Genomic DNA, 12,546 nt, shown 5'->3' with positions numbered 1-12,546 from the left:
GTGAAACCCAAATTGGAACCCAGGCCCGCGGGACCCCAAGCCTGTTTTATCTCCTCCCACCCCCAACACTCCCTCTCTCCCTCTCTCCCCTCTCCTCTCTCTCTCTCACGCGCGCACACACAGACACGCACATGCACGTACACGCAAACAAAGAAGCCAAACAAGGCAAAAGAGAATCTCTCTAATCCTCAGAACCTGCCCTCAGCCGTGCTTGTTAATAAGCCCGAATCAACTTTTCCGCAGGAAGAAAACGGCTTAATTGGAAAGCAGAGTTGAGCTCGTAAAACGTCATCATGGCCTTGGCAGCGTTTAGCCCCGAAATGGCCGTCCCCGGTCCCTCGCCCGGTTTCAGCTTCTCCAGAGAAGCCTCGATCGGACGCGCTAAGGGGGCCCAGCCTGGGCGCCGGATCTTGCCCGCGGGGTCTGGCCTCCGCGCCCCACCCTCCGAGCGCCCGTCCCCTCCCGCGCTTGCTGCTCCCCCTCCCTGTGCACCCCAAGCCCCCATCCCCGCCTCTGGAATCCCGCATCCCTCCGCGCGTTCGAAAGCCTGCAGCCCCACAGCCCGCGCGGAGACGCATCCGCACCCTAGATGTCCCCAGGCGCAGCCCCCGGCCCCTGGCTCTGCCTCATCACTATCCAGTTTGAGTCCCAAACGGGCCTGGAGCACAGCGGGCCAGCGAAGCTGAACGCGGGCAGAGCGCGCCTCTCCAGCCGGACGGCGGTGCTTTGGATGACGCGCGAGGGGCCCCGGCGGCCAAGAGCAGCTAGCGCGCGTCCCCACGCTCCGCCTGGCGGGCGGCCCTGAACCGCCGGTTACCCCGCCCGCCCGCCCGCAGCTCCCGAGACCCCGCGGCGGCCTTGGCACGACCACCAGCCCCGGCACAGCCTCGCCTTCCCCGAGCCTGCCCTGGGCTGGGGCCGCCACTTCCTGAGGGTCCCCGGGATGCAGCGGCCAACCGAAGCCCCAGCTCCGATGCCCCCCGTGCCGCTCCATCCCCCGGGCCTGAGGCGCGCGCGGCCTCAGAAACTCACCGCCCGAGGCCCTCTGGGCTGCGGCCTCACTCGCCTCCACGCCCGGATCCTCCAACTTGCTGGTCTGCTCGAAACCCCCTGAGCTGCTGGGTGGACAGATTTGTTGCAATGTCGCCTATCATCCTGGAGATGCGGGTGCCTGCGGCTCAGCTCTCCGCCCGGCTCCGTGCGCTCCGTGCGGGGCTCCCGGGCTTCTCCGCTGCTCGTCGCCAGGCCAGGTGAGCGTTTGGTGGAGCTGAAAGCTCGACGCCTTAGTCCAGGTGGCTTTAAAAAGGGTGCGTTTGGAGGTGCCCAAACCTAACCTGGGCTTCCTTCCAATCGGAGCAATTTCAAATCTTCATGCTCGTTCATTCCTATACCGGCTAATTCTGGTTTGGCAGGAAAAAAAATGCAGTCACCTCACATGCACACTCTTGTGGCCGGTTGAAGTTTATAGCTTTGGCTGAGGTTCCGCTAAGCCTCTGCACATTTATCACTGCAGAAAAGGTACTGAAACAGAATCCAGGATGTGGGTGAGACTAGCAGTAGTCTCCATGGCTCTGAGATGGGAGAAAAAGGATGAAACAGACCCTCACTGCGGTATTTTTGGCCAAAGTAGAACTCAAAGTCCCTTTCTCTCTCTCTCTCTCCTCTTTCTGCACATCCCTTACCTACCATGGTGGGCACCAGGCACAACTTTCATCTCGATGCCTCCCTACCTTATTCCCAGCAGGGCACACAACTCAATGTTTGCCTTGGGCAATTTTCTGTATTATTGAAGTGAACCCGTGAGTCAATCAAGCCTGTGCTGTTTTACCCCACCTGAAGGTTTTTGCACTAGCTCTCTACTGCAGTTGTAATAAATTACCACAGTAATAGCAGAGAAAAACCACACAAATTCACTCTTTTACAGTTCTGGAGGTTGGAAGTTTGAAATGGGTCATACTGGGCTAAGTATGGTGTTGGCACTTTGAAGGCTGTATTCCTTCTCATGGCTCCAGGGGAGAGCTACCAGCTTCTGCAGGCCGCCCACATTCCTTGGCTGGTGGCCCCTTCTCCATCTTCAAAGCTAGCACTGCTGCGTCATTCTGTCTTCTTTCCATGCTCACATCGCCTTGTCTCCTCTTTTCTGCCCCATCCTTTTCCACTTTTAAGGACCCTGGGAATTACATTGGGCCTAAAAATATAATCCAGAGAGTCTCTCTATTTTAAGGTCAGCTGATTAACAATCTTAATTCCATCTGCAACCTTAATTCCCCTTTTGCCATGTAAGGTAACAAATTCACAGGTTCCAGGGATTAGGATGTGGACATCTTTGGGAGACCATTATTCTGCCTACCACAGATATCTTTCTTTCTTCCTTTCTTTGAAAAAAAAATCACATGTGTTTTAATTTTTTTTTTTTGAGACAGGGTCTCACTCGGTCACCCAGGCTGGAGTGCAGTAGCATGATTACAGCTCACTGCAGCCTCAACCTCCTGGGCTCAGGTGATTCTCCCACCTCATCCTCCTGAGTACCTGGGACTACAGACTATGCCACCATGCTTGGCTAATTTTTTTTGACTTTTTATAGAGATGGAGTCTCATTATATTGCCCAGTCTGGTCTTGACCTTTTGGACATATATGGTCTGGCTGCCTTAGCCTTCCAAAGTGCTGTGATTACAGGCAGGAGCCACTGCATCCGGTCTATATCGCTATTTCTTATATCAACTCTTTTTTTTTTTTTTGAGACGGAATCTCACTTTGTCAGCCAGGCTCGAGTGCAGTGGTGATCTTGGCTCACTGCAACCCCTGCCTCCCAGGTTCAAGTGATTCTCCTGCCTCAGCTTCCTGAGTAGCTGGGGTTACAGGAGCGTGCCATCCATCATGCCTAGCTACTCTTATATCAACTCTTGATTTAAAAATAATTGAGGCCGGGCATGGTGGCTCACACCTATAATCCCTGCACTATGGGAGGCCAAGGCGGCAGATCACCTGGGATCAGGAGTTTGAGACAGCCTGGCCAACATGGTGAAAGCCCGTCTCTACTAAAAATACAAAAATTAGCTGGGTGTGGTGGCGCATGCCTGTAATTCCAGCTGCTTGGGAGGCTGAGGGATGATATTGCTTGAACCTAGGATATAAGAATTGCTTGAACCTGGGAGGTGGAGGTTGCAGTAAGCTGAGATTGGACCACTGCACTCCAGCTGGGCAACAGAGTGAGAAAAAAATTGAGAAAATTGTGGCCAAGTGAGGGCATTTTGATGAGGTGCTAGGCTTAAGTGGTTTACATATCTCACTTTTGCTGATAAGAAAATGGACAACCGAGGGTTAGTGTTCCCCTGGTCTGTGCTTCTCATATCCACTCATTTCAAGCAGACTTTTGACAGCAAGATTGGGGTTCCTGACAAGCACTTCAATTCCATATGATCCACTTCGTTTGAAAAGAAGTCTGTAAGATTTTTAAGTCTGTTTTTTTTTTCCTGAAAATTTGCTTACTCACGGAAGTATAATTGATCCCGTATGAATGATGCACGTTTAGTGTACAATTTGACAAGTGTCAGCATGTCTGTGGAACAACCACCTCAATCAAATGACTCCAGAATTTTCCTTGTGCTGCTTTGTAATCCTCATCCCACCTCCACATGCCCAGGCAGTAGGCAGTCTTTAATTGGCTCTCTGAGAAGCTTCTCTGGACCACGAAAGTCTTTTCTGATCAGTTATTTTGTCTTCATAAGTATCATTGCTCTTATCGGTCTGTCCGTCTCTCAGTGACACAGGTGGGTTGAAAACAGGACCAAAGCAAAGGGGACTAACTGTGACCCACAAGTTGTAATGTCTGGGTTAAACAAATAGAAATCCACTATCAGGCAGGGCGCGGTGGCTCACACCTGTAATCCCAGCACTTTGGGAGGCCAAGGTGGGCTGATTGCCTGGGGTTAGGAGTTCGAAACCAGCCTGGCCAACATGGTGAAACCCTGTCTTTACTAAAAATACAAAAATTAGCTGGGCATGGTGATGGGTGCCTGTAATCCCAGCTACTTGGGAGGCTGAGGCAGGATAATTGCTTGAATCCAGTAGACGGAGGTTGCAGTGAGCCGAGATCATGCCACTGCACTCCAGCCTGGGTGACAGAGTGACACTCTGTCAGAAAAAAAAAAAAAAATCCACTATCAGAATGTAAAATATAAGCACTAAACTCTTTTCATGTATCTGAAGTAGAGAAACCTGACATTGTCTCTTGATTTTTAGGCAAATTATATATTTTCTCTCAATAGCAATCTTAACCTTTAATTGCATTGCATTAGCTAACAATCTTACCTCTTAAGAAGGTAAACTGACTCACATGCTGCCTCTAGAAACCTTCTCTTAGTTCTAATCATGTACTCCATTGATTTTATAACCCCACAGTAGAGTTGGGGTGAAACTAAGAATTTAGACAATGTGCACCTTAATTTTGGTGGTTTAATGCAGTAGAGTAGGCACAGAGTGGGCTTAAATTAGCTTTCGAGGAAGTTGCTAGCACAGAACATTGAAGGGGTTAGAGAGATGCCTTCAGGTGTCACCGTGGCTGCCTCGTTGTCGTAGCCAGCCCAGATGTAAAGACGACCTGCAAACCACATGGTCACCAAGAACACCTTCTGTCTGTCACTGCAGCCCTCTTCCTCACTCCTCTGAGTTTAATGTGGGGAGATCAAAGGCTAGAATCCAGAACACATGTGCCTGAAGTGCAAGTGTGCTCAGAAACCACAGGGCAAGCCACACACTGCACAGCCAGGCGAAGCTTTATGAAGGAGGAGGGAAATACTTTCTCTTATATGGGACCAGAAACCCAGGGCTGTGCCCAACGCCTTGCCAGCTCTTGGCTTGTAAGGTCAGTCTGTGCCCATTCAGGATTCTCCCTTTGACTGGATTTATCTTTCCTTAAAGATAAATGCAGATGCTTTCACCAAGTGGGGACCCTGGTTACATCGGGTCTTGGCAGGCATCTTCAGTCTTTGCCTGCTGCCAAGCCAGCCTCCAGGGATTTCAGATTTCAGCACGGCTTGTGGGGACCGAAGGAGGTTGCACGGCGGATGGCAGCCTTCAGCAGCCTGGAGTCTCATGACAACCACCACACTGAGACGACATTGGTTGTGGCTTCTGGGTGCCTCATAAATTTACTTTCAGATTTCAGCAAGGTGTCATTTATATGCTTTATCCATGAAACATATGTGCTACTAGTTACTTTTCAGCTATTCATTTGTTTTCATTCAACAAATATTTGCTGAGTGTGTATGGTGTGATTTTATGAATCGATGGGGATACAGCAATGAATAAAACTAACACAAATGCTTTTCTGCACTGAGTATATGTCCCAGTGAGCAAGACAAATTATAGATATGTAATACATATATGTGTATTTATTCTTTTTCCTCTCTCCACACACATACACATATGTATATATATATAAACACATACACACAATTAGTAATAAGCACTAAAAAGAAAAATTAGGCAAGGACAGAAAATTTGAAGGGTTTCTGTGATGGCAAATTTTAGAAGGGAGAGAAGGCATCAACAAGAAGGGCAGGAATGAGCCACGAGAATGGCAGGAGGAAGCTCATCCTAGCAGGAAGAATAGCAGGTGCAAAGGTCACGAGGCAGAGGGAAGTTGGCTTTTAGTCAGAGACAGGAAGCCACTGGAGAGTTGAGCAGAGGGGGCTGGGTGCAGTGGCTCACGCTTGTAATCCCAGCACTTTGGGAGGCCAAGGTGGGTGGATCGCTTAAAGCCAGGAGTTCGAGACCAGCTTGGCCCACATGGCGAAATGCTGTCTCTACTGAAAATACAAAAGTTAGCCTGGTGTGTCATGTATGCCTGTAACTCCAGTTATTTGGGAGGCTGAGGCAGGAAAATCGCTTGAACACAGGAGGCAGAGGTTGTAGTGACCTAAGATGACACCACTGCACTCCTGCCTGGGCAACAGAGAGAGACTCTGTCAAAAAAAAAAAAAAGAAAAAAAAAAAGGAAGGAAGGAAAAGAAAAGAAAAAGAGTTGAGTAGAGAGGTGACATGGATACTGGCATTTACCAAGGTATGTCTGTCTGCTAGATTGAAAAGCGGCTGCAGGACAACAGAGCAGAAGCAGAAAAACCAGTTAGGAGATGATTCCAATAATCCAAGGGAGAGACAATGGCTACTGGGACCACAGAATTGAGAACGAAGGTTGTAAAATGAAGTTGAATTCTGAATACGCTTTGGAAGCAGAATTGTAGGATTTGTTTACAGACTGAATGTGTGTGAGAGAAAGAGGAGTCAAGGGTGACTCCAAGGTTTTGACCCAAGTGATGGGAAGGATGGAGCTGACATTAACAAAGATGGGAAGACTGCGGGAGGAGCCTGTTTGTGGGAGATATTAGGAGTTCAGATATGGACCTGTTACTATTTTGCTTTAATGTGGCATACATAGTAGTCATACAATGGAATATTATACAGCAATCAAAAGGATCAACTCCATTAACACAGCATATGTTTGAATCTTAGAAATTACCTATTAAGTAGAAAAAGCATAATACTCTTTATGCAAAATTACAAAACTTAAACCAAATATTTTTGGAATGCATCTAGGTGCAGTGCAACTGTCCAAAAAGGGAAGCAAGGAATGACAAACATGGGATTTAGGTCAGGGATGGCACGGAGATGGGATGGGCATGATTAGATGTGCCTTACTGTCATGCTGGTTTCATGAACACTTATTTAATTAACTTAGCCAGACGTGGTGGCTCACCTCTGTAATCCCAGCACTGTGGGAGGCTGAGGCAGGGTGACTGCTTGAGGCCAGGAGTTCAAGATTAGCCTGGGTAGCCTCAATAGTGAGGCCCCATCTCTATAAAATAAAAAGTAAAAATAACAGCTGGGTGTGGTGGCATGCAGCTGTGGTCCCAGCTACTTAGGAGGCTGAGGTGGGAGGATTGCTTAAGCTCAGCAGTTTGAGGTTACTGAACTATGATGGTGCCCAGCCTTGGTAACCAAGCAAGATCTTGTCTCTAAAATAAATAAATAAATAAAAAATAATGAACTTACTATGACCAAGTGGGACTTATCCCAGGAAGGCAAGGTTGGTATGTATTTATTAATTAATGTAATAGATAGCATCAGTAGAATAAAGGATGAGGTGTGGGCCCATAGTCCTAGAAACTCAGGAGGGTGGGGTGGGAGGATTGCTTGAGGCTGCAGTGATCTTTGATCCCACAACTGCACTCTAGCCTGTGTGAAAGAGCAAATCTAAAAAAAAAAAAAGAAGAAGAAAAGACAAGACCTGGATGGTGGCTTATGCCTGTAATCCCAGCACTTCGGGAAGCCAAGGTGGGTAGATCACTTGAGGTCAGGTGCTCAAGACCAGCCTGGCCAACTTGGTGAAACTCTGTCTCTACTAAAAATACCAAAATTATCTAGGTCTGGTGGCAAGTGCCTGTATTCCCAGCTACTCGGGAGGCTGAGGCAGGAGAATCGCTTCAACCCGGGAAGTGGAGGTTACAGTGAGCTGAGATCACACCACTGCACTCTAGCCTGGGCAACAGAGTGAGACTCTTCCTCAAATAAATAAAGAGGAAAAAATCAAAATCACATGATCATCTTGATACAGAATAAGTATTTGACAAAATCAAACACCCTTTTATGATTTAAAAAAACCCACACAACAGACCGGTCATTGAAGGGAACTTCCTCAACCTGATAAAAGGCATCTACAAAAACTCACAGATAACATCATACTAATGGTGAAAGATGAAATGCTTTCTCTCAAAGATCAGGAACAAGACAAGGATATCCACTTGTGCCACGCCTATTCAATGTTGTACTAGAGGTTCTAACCAGGGCAATTAGGCAATAAATAAAAGTTTAAAAATTAAAAAAGAAATAAAGGAAATCCAGAATAGAAAGAAGAAAATAAAACTATCTCTATTTTCAGATATATGATTTATATACAGAAAACATAAGAAATCCACTAAAAAAAATGACACCAAGAAGTGTGTTCAGCAAAGTTACAGCATGCAAGATCCGTGTATGCAAATCAATGATATTTCCATGCACTAACAATTACAGTAACATCAAAATCAATTTAAAAAGTGGGAATACACTTAAAGGAAGTGCCAAGCTTGTACTCTGAAAATTACAAAGCATTACTGAATGAAATTAAAGATGTAAATACATGAAAAGACGTCTCTCTGAACACCAGCGGGCCTTACAGCCCAGGCAGACTCTGTCACCCTGGTTCCCGGGGCCACTCCCAGCTGGGCCTACTTTGGCTCCTCTGCAAGAAAGGATCAGGCAATTTCAACGTATTGCCAAGACCAAATACCAGCATTAGAGAACTCAGGGCTGTGTAATCAGTGATTATGAAAATAAGGAGCTCTTCTCTTCCTTGTTGCGAAGAGCAGAGCACGTGTGGTGAAAGCCAAGAACGCACAGAGTTGAGCTGTTTCTGAGGTCAGCCAGACTGAAAGCTCAGCTCCTCCCTCTGTGTGTACATAGCCTGGCATCAGCGCTGGAGTGCCTGTCATACCAGCCCCTACATCAGAGGGTTGTTGTGAGGATTAAATAACACACGGACAGCACTGTGCTTGGCACATCATTAGGAGACTTATTTCTAAAGTAGTGAAAAGAGTGTCATCAAAGCCTATTCCACCTCAGAGAGAGAATTGCCTGACTCGAGAGCCCTCCTGAGAGGCAGCATAAATTAGTCGTTAAGAGTATAAGATCAGATGGGTGTGGTGGCTCACGCCTGTAATCCCAGCACTTTGGGAGGCCGAGGCGGGTGAACCACCTGAGGTCGGGAGTTCGAGACCAGCCTGACCAATGTGGAGAAACCCTGTTTCTACTAAAAATATAAAATTAGCTGGGTGTGGTGGTGCATGCCTGTAATCCCAGCTATTCTGGAGGCTGAGGCCAGAGAATCAATTGAACCCGGGAGGTGGAGGTTGTGGTGAGCCAAGATCGCACCATTGCACTCCAGTCTGGGCAATAAGAGTGAAACTTGGCCTCAAAACAAAAACAAAAACAAAAACAAAAAAGTGTAAATCCTGGAACCTCACTGGTTGAACTGCAATCCCAACTTTCACCACTCGCCTCTCTACCTGTGAATGAGGTTGCTTAGCATCTCTACATCTCAGCGTCCTCTTCTGTGAGATGAAAATGTCTCAGCCCATTTGGACTGCTGTAACAAAACACCATGAACTGGGTGGCTTATACACCACAGAAATGTATTCCCCACAGTTCTGGAGGCTGGGAGGTCCATGATTAGGGTGCTGCAGATTTGGTGTCTGGTGAGGGCTCATTTCCCAGTTCACAGACAATGCCTTCTCACGGTGGCCTCACGTGATAGCAGGGCCAAGGGCACTCTCTGGGGTCTTTTTTATGAGGACACTGATCTCATTCATAAAAGCTATGCCCTCTGACCTCATTACATTCCAAAGGTCCAACCTCCCTAATACCATCATCTTGGGGGTTAGGTTTCAATGTATGAACTTGGGTGAGATACAAACTTTCAGACCACAGCAGATAATAATAGTAATAATTAATAATAATAATAGCTACCTCTTGAGTTGTTGTGAGGTGTAAATGATTTAAAGTATGTGAAGGCTGGGTACTGTGAATCACACCTGGAATCCCAGCACTTTGGGAGGCTGAGGCAGGATGATTTTTTTAGTCCAAGAGTTCGAGACCAGCCTGGACAACAAAGTGAGACCCCGGTCTCTGCCAAAAAAAATTAAAAAATTAGCTGGGCGTGATGGCATGTGCCTGTGGTCCTACCTACATGGGAGGCTGAGGCAGGAGGATCACCAGAGTCCAGGAGGTTGAGCCTGGAGGGAGCCACTGCACTCCAGCCTGGGTAACAAAAAAGTATGTGAAGTCCATTGACATGTACCTCCTGATGAGATACACTGAGAGGAACACAGTAGCCCTTCTGTCAGATTCCTGACAAAAAATACATAAGTCTAATCATGGGGAAACATTAGACAAAGCTGAATTAAGGGACATTCTACAAAATAACTAGCCTATTCTTCCCAAGAAGGTTGGCATCAACAAAGGTAAGCAAATACTCAGGAAGAGTCCAGCTTAAAGGAGACGTGAGAGACATGACAAATAAATGCAACACGTGATCCCGGGCTGCTTTTACCAGTTGTGGTGGGACCACTGGCTAAATCTGATTAAGGTCTGGAGATTAGGCCCTAGTAGTTTTTAAAAATTTTAACAATTACAGTACTGTGGTTCTGTAAGAGAATGTCTTATTTTTAAAAACAGAAAATGCTCGCTGAAGTATTTAGGAGTAAAAAACAATTTTTTAAAAGTATGTAAAGTTCTTAGAACCATCCTTGGCACATACATAAAAGTATGTAAAGTTCTTAGAATGATCCCATGAGTGTTAGCTGTTATTTTCTAGCTGAGTTTTTGCAGTGCCGGATTCCATTTAGTATCCAACGGTGCTATTGTGACCTTGATTAACAATGCTGCAGGAAGCTGGCTGATCTCACTGCCTTCTGTTTTCCTGTTTCCCAGTTTGGTTTCCGATCTTACGCAGTCCCAGAAAATAGGCACCCCATGAATATACACATCCACTAAGTATGCACAACATTTTTTCAGATTAAAAAAGTAATAAAACAGAAAAAACAAAGAAAAGAAAATATAGAAACGCTACAGGGAGTTTCCTTTTCTTACACGTAACACCTCTCTGTTCCTCTTGCTTGCTTCTGCCCTCCTTAGCTCTCTCCATTCCCCTTTTATTGTTGGGCCTCAGTTTATTGGTAGAGGCTGAGCCCACCTCTACCCCTTGGTGGAGGCTCCTGGGGCAGGACTGGGTGGATCGGACTCCTCTGCCTCATCAGGGCAATCTGCTGCTGAGCATGGAGAGGGCTGCTCGGAGAGGAGTGGGACATTTGGAGAGAAGTGATCTTCCAAATAAGACTTTTAAATAGTTCTCTGTGGCCTATGGGGGAGGGGTGGTGTCACATAAAAATGCCTATCTAAGCCACGTGCTGGTTTTTAATTTATCGTGGGACTAACTCCCTAAGGACCCGATGGCCAGACAAGGGCAAGATAATTTAGGGTTAGATAGCTAGGGTTAGTTTCTCACAACTTTTGTCATGCGTGGATGGTTAAATCCTGAGCCCAGTCCTCAGTGACTTTTACCTTGGGATGAGAGGACTGAATTCTTGTCTTTGTTGGTGACTTGACAGCTCCTAATAAAACATAGTCACCTGGATTCATTGTAAGGGAGGCCAGTATTGCTATGGATGTGTAACTAGCCTAGAGTCCCACCCACTTGAGCCACAGTGGGGCCTTCAGGATACTTGGGGTAAAACAAAAATCACAATCAAACGTGGTTCTTGGGGTTTTAAACCTCCATGGAGAGAGGTCTGCCAGTGGGAAGGATGAACAAAAATGGCTTGATCCTCCTCAATATATATAGAGGTGAGGGGATGGAGAAAGACATTGTTCATGGAGGCTATACTGGCTGCAAAATAGGAGGGTGTGCTTTGTGGGTATCAGGACTGTCAGAATGATTTGAGGCAATGTCTCCTGAGGGTGAACTGGCAGCACTGGTGATTTTAGACTAGCAGTGACTAACACTAGGTCTCTTCAGGCATTTTAAAAGAGTATTGAGCTCCTACAAGGTGCCAGACACCAGGTGTCTAGGTGCTGACACATTAGTAATAAACACGTACATGTCCAATTCTTTTTCAGTTCATTGAATATTCAAGGAAACAGGGTGGGGTCTTTAAGACCTCTAACTTATTTTTTTTTATTTATTTATTTATTTGGGGACGGAGTTTCGCTCTCGTTACCCAGGCTGGAGTGCAATGGCGCGATCTCGGCTCACCGCAACCTCCGCCTCCTGGGTTCAGGCAATTCTCCTGCCTCAGCCTCCTGAGTAGCTGGGATTACAGGCACGCGCCACCATGCCCAGCTAATGTTTTGTATTTTTAGTAGAGACGGGGTTTCACCATGTTGACCAGGATGGTCTCGATCTCTTGACTTCGTGATCCACCTGCCTCAGCCTCCCAAAGTGCTGGGATTACAGGCTTTAGCCACCGCGCCCGGCAACACCTCTAACTTATTAAGCAAGAGAGCAGTCTTCAGATTCGGAATCATCAAGAAGAAGCCCTACTTAGTTGGAATTTAATAACCCTGTGTTGTTTTCATGTACTTATTTGTGATTTCCCTTGTCAATTCATTTAACAATAGTTATCAAGGGCCAGGTGAGTTTTGGATGATGGAGAATACTGTACTGGACAAGCTGACAGGAGTTCCTGTCCTCGTGGAGTATGCATTCTAAGGGAGAATGAAACAGGCAATATTTCAGATGCCGATAAGCATTATACAATAAAACAAAGCAGGGTGAGGGAAGTGAGAAGGAGGTTGCTTTGCTCTTTTACACATTTACAAGTGGTAGACTTGCTTTCTGTTTACATGAATGATATGACACCTCCTATCCAAATAAAATTTATGTTAAACCTGATTTCATTTAAAGAAAGTGATAAGTAAGTAATCGTTAAGCAAGATGGTAGGCAAATAAA

At 46.4% G+C, this 12,546-nt stretch overlaps 1 protein-coding gene across 1 annotated transcript in view; it reads right to left on the bottom strand.

The window, feature by feature from the left end:
• The window catches only part of SLC16A14 (solute carrier family 16 member 14), a 35,587-nt gene extending 33,942 nt beyond the window's left edge, over positions 1–1,645 (bottom strand). The window contains exon 1 of the mRNA XM_032277960.1: positions 1,033–1,645. The gene's annotated coding sequence lies outside the window, so the exon portion shown is untranslated. The remainder of the gene's footprint in view (positions 1–1,032) is intronic.
• Between the last annotated feature and the right edge of the window lie 10,901 nt (positions 1,646–12,546).

Source organism: Sapajus apella, unplaced genomic scaffold (assembly GCF_009761245.1).
Source record: "Sapajus apella isolate SASKATOON/1434 unplaced genomic scaffold, GSC_monkey_1.0 scaffold10, whole genome shotgun sequence".
Taxonomy (NCBI): Eukaryota; Metazoa; Chordata; class Mammalia; order Primates; family Cebidae; genus Sapajus; species Sapajus apella.
The sequence above is the reverse complement of the archived record's forward strand: the minus strand, read 5'-3'. Positions and strand labels throughout refer to the sequence as shown.